Source organism: Nelusetta ayraudi, unplaced genomic scaffold (assembly GCF_046127955.1).
Source record: "Nelusetta ayraudi isolate G7.1 ecotype Tasmania unplaced genomic scaffold, CSIRO-AGI_Nayr_v1 ptg000019l, whole genome shotgun sequence".
Lineage (NCBI taxonomy): Eukaryota > Metazoa > Chordata > Actinopteri > Tetraodontiformes > Monacanthidae > Nelusetta > Nelusetta ayraudi.
In genome coordinates, this window is record NW_027466069.1 from 7,370,679 (window position 1) to 7,375,000 (window position 4,322).

A 4,322-nucleotide genomic window follows, 5' to 3' on the forward strand; every position below is an offset into this window, starting at 1 on the left:
TGTTCAGACAGTGCCCTCAACTGCATCGTTATAGAACTCACTTTACTTGACTGCCCGCCCCATGACATGCCAACATCGACATCTTTAGACTGGTTCTCAGAAGCAGCTAGCGAGCCTCCATGGAAGAGCAGAGGGTGTCACAGAAAGGTTGGAAAAACACTCTAAACTACCGAGTTGCATCACCAATTTCCCTTAGGAGTAAACGGAAATCTTATCTTTAGGAAATCTGCATCAGATTTAACAAAAGAAGACACGACTCATCTGGTTGCCATGAATGATTAGTTTTATTGCCATTGGTTTAGTTGTTGGTGAGAGAGCACAGTGGTCACAGTAGCCTATAAGATGGAGATGGACCCACGCAGGGGTCAGAGGTCGACAGAACAGGCAACATGATTGGGGCCGAGGGTAGGGCTGAGCCTCCGAATGTCGCTGCGACCGTTAACAGTTAAGATGTCAGGTTCAACAATCAACTAGTCTACGGCTACGGATGGAAGACTCGGTTAACAGGAAGTCACAGAGACATGGTTGCAAGTCACATGACTGATGCTGGAATCAGTGACGCCACTACTCATCTCGGTTTGTGGCCGGCAACGCACACACACACACACACACACACACACACACACCAGGCTGGACTTTGAAAACACACAAGTTTAAAAAAAAAATGAAAACCTTGAGGCTAAAAAACATTTCTCGAAATAAAAAAAATGTTTAAACGAGAATCAAGCGACCACAAATGTTTTTGTTTCAGCTGACCTCTGATTCACCAAGGAGGGAATTAACTGTTAGCATCTCATGTTAGCGTCATTATCACCGGAAAACTTCAGTTCGTTTCCGTAAAATACAGACCTTTGAATTGAGCCTCAGAATGTGAATTACACTGAGGTTGAGCTGAACTGAACTTCACTGAGCTGAAATGTCTTGTACTGCCATTAGACAGAAAAAGAAAAGAAAAAAAGGACTCAGGACTCTCTCCCGTTTTCTCTTCCTGAAAACAACAGGTCCGATTGGTTGAAATGGTTTTTAATTATAAGCTGCACAATGTTTTTCCACGTCTATAATTAATCTTTAATGTTTGTCTTAAATTGGGTGTTTTCGCTTTGATTCACTTGCTGTGTGTGTGTCTTGCCCTATACTATAACAATGTTTCCCACCAGAGGAGAGCACTGCTGCTGGTTTCACTGCTGAGGGTAGTTCTCCCAAAAAAGAAACAAAAAAACAACAACATTAATAGAGTTAATGTTATACGGAAGTATTGTGTTCATGTAAGGAAAAACAATCTAAAAAAAAAACTAAAGAAAAGAAAAAACATCCCTTCAATTTTCATTTTCTGAACATAAAAATGCTTTGGCATTTTATTTTATTTTTTTTGGCATCTGTAATGTTTTTTGTAACGTAAAGAAAAAAGTGAACGGGCAACTGAAACTATTCCCTGCTTGTGTGAGAATTTTTATGGGGTAGGCGGGGCTCTCTGCTGTGGGGATGTTTTTTGGTTTTTTTTCCCCCAGATGTGAAAATCACAAAGACTAAATGAGGTCAAACAACAACTGATTTTGGTACTGTACAATTCTCAGTTCTTTCTTTTTAAAAACTCCATAAATGGCTTCAGAATTGTATTTCTTTTTTTCACCTTTGACCCTCCAAAATTCTTCCATCCAGATTACAAATTAAAAGGAAAAAAACAGTAAAAAATAAAAACAACAACATTATAATATAATATAAAGAATCTCTATGTTACATTTCATTCTGTTGCGTGTGTCTTAATACTGTTAGTTTCATTAGTGGCACTTTTAAATCAACAAAGTTTTAATCTCTGTCTTTGCAGCTGCCGACGCTTCAACTCGTCACCAGCTTGTTTACAAATCATCAGCTACAAGTTACAATGTAGACACTTATTCATTTATTTTAAATATTTATTTTTTTTAATAACGACCAGTCGGACTGATCCCAAAAGTCACAATCATCCAATACGCAGATGATCCGCTTAAGGTGCAACTCAAAAGTTCTGATGTTTTTGGGCTTAAAAAGTTCTGTAATTTTCATTTTGACAGTAACAATTAAAAAACAGTCAGAACCAGCTGATGACTGCATCACTGATTATTTCCTGCGCGAAAAGATTCCAAACGATGTTTATTGTTGGTTTGTTTTAATTTGAGAGGGCGCCAGTGCAGCATTTTTTTTTTTAATCTTTTATTCCGATAAAGTGAGCTGTGGCGGGTTTAAGAAGAAAACGGTCAGAAAAAAGAAAAAAACACAGAAAGAAAAAAAAAAAACAAAAGGAGAAGAAAAAGAAGAAGAAAATTTAAGAAAAAAGAAAAACCTCGGTGTTGAGCACTTTGGACAGAACAAAACAGAACAAAAAAAAAATGAAAATGAATTCCCTTTTGTCATGTGTTCAAAACAACTTAAAGCCTGAACATTAATAAGCCTCCCCGCCGCCACTCAACTCCAGGACCCGCCCCCCTCCCTCCTGACCACCCCGATTCCACTTTTGAGAGTCGCGGCACGACAAAGATGGACAACAGACACATTTACCCGCGATTGCTTGCCGCCGGGTGGCATTTGCATAAGGGAGGCGGAGAGACCGAAACAGGAAGTGAGGTAGCGCCCGTGTGTGGCTGAAGGTCAAAGGTCAGCCAGGAGTCCCGCCGCCTCCGTCAGATTTACATACTGCATCAAACACATCAGACAACACGCACTTCCAGTATCTATATATATATATATCTTTACATCTGACGTCAGTCAATCCGTCTGGAAGTGTCAGCGAAGTAAAAACCTCCACAAAATAAAATCTCGAAATTATTACGACACGTGAACGAAAAAGACGAGTCTGAACGACTCATTTAGCTCATTGATCATTATATTAACATTAGCGTTATGCATATTATTACTATTATACATTCTAATCACAACTATGGATGGTGGAGTGGTAGCTTGGAGGCAGAGCTGTGGACACGCCCCCTGCAGGACGTCAGTGGCTCGTCGGCCCGAACCGGCTCCGACCACAGAAGGCAACGCTTGGAGGTTCCGACCGAGTCCAGGTGACCTTCTCCCAACATCGGCCCCCGAAGGTCAAAGACACACTCGACCACGACCACAAATCACGGGGTTGGTTAGTTGAGCGGAGACGAGCGTTTTGTTTCTGCGTTGTCCCCGAAATAGAAATGAATTCCCTTCTTGCACTGAGCGGAATGTGGAGCGGCCGGGAAGTCCCCTCCCCCTCCCCCACCCCCGGAGGAGAGCTAGCTGTTTGGAGGGGGGGAGAAGGGCAGGGGGCAGGCTGGTCTGGGATCAGCCCTGCAGGGTTTTGGCACTTCAGTTGACTCATGGCCTTGATGAGCGACTTCAGCTGAAGGCCTGAACCTCCTGTTGAGCAGCGACGGGGGTCAAAGGTCAAAAGAAAATTCAGTCATTTTGCCCGCTACAGCTGCTGCTGCTGCCGCTGGATCCTGCTGGTCCAGGCTGGACTTCCTGTATAATCCTGGATAACTTTCAGTCTCAGGAGGATTTTCTGTCAGGGATTTTTAGGGGTAAAACTCGTTTCTAGTCATAGAAACTGGCAACTTGCAATGAAAATGACTGAATTTCAACCAGGAGCCTTCCGTCGGCTGAGCCAATCAGGCTTCGGCGTGACGACCGGGGGGGCCAGTTGCTCGGGAGGAGTCAGGGCAGGGCAGTTCTGCGATCCAGACTGTTGGAGGTGATTTGATGACGACGGTTGGATCCTGTTGGTGACTTGCTACAACAACCAGGACCGGCTCCTAGGAACCAAAAGGGAACCAGTCCTGGTACCGAAAAAGGAGCAGAACTGGTTCCATTTAGTTCTCTTCTACAGGTGGACACCTTAAATTGAACTGCAGGGATGAAGGGGGGGGGATGTAAAGCCTTCAGACTCTTTTAGGTCCCAAAATTACACAACTGGCTTTCCGAAAGGGGGGTTGGTGAGTCGGTGAGTCGAGGAGTCAGTGAGTCGGATGAGTCAGTGAGTCAGTCTAAAATTCTGAGTAAACAGCCACGACCCAAACTTGCTTTCTGGAAGTTTTGGATTTGAACTTTGAGGTTTGATATTGCTAAAGTACAGAGCAGCAGTGTGTGTGTGTGTGTGTGTTTGTGTGTGAGTGAGTGTGCGTGTGAGAGTGTGTGTGTGTGGGAGAGAGAGACTCAACCAGGTTGCATGGACAGGCGTCAGAGACTTCAGAGGGAGTTTTTTTGACGGAACTCGGTCAAACAGGAAGTGTCTCTGATGGAAGCGAACTTTGAGTCTTTGATCTCCTTGTTTTGTGTATTTTCTTTTTTTAAAAATATACATTTTGCTCTGATCT

The 4,322-nt window shown here is 43.3% G+C and overlaps 1 protein-coding gene and 1 long non-coding RNA gene across 4 annotated transcripts in view; both read right to left on the bottom strand.

The window, feature by feature from the left end:
* Positions 1 to 265: 265 nt before the first annotated feature.
* On the bottom strand, positions 266 to 1,045 carry LOC142888444 (uncharacterized). The gene is made up of 2 exons (XR_012926694.1): positions 1,000 to 1,045; positions 266 to 961 (listed from the first exon to the last, which is right to left on the bottom strand). It is a non-coding gene; the product is annotated as an uncharacterized LOC142888444 (long non-coding RNA).
* Positions 1,046 to 4,285: 3,240 nt separating this feature from the next.
* Positions 4,286 to 4,322, bottom strand: part of slc6a8 (solute carrier family 6 member 8) — a 19,888-nt gene continuing 19,851 nt past the window's right edge. For all 3 annotated transcript variants that reach the window (XM_076026740.1, XM_076026742.1, XM_076026741.1), the window contains one exon: positions 4,286 to 4,322. This exon is cut by the window's right edge and continues 383 nt beyond it. The gene's annotated coding sequence lies outside the window, so the exon portion shown is untranslated.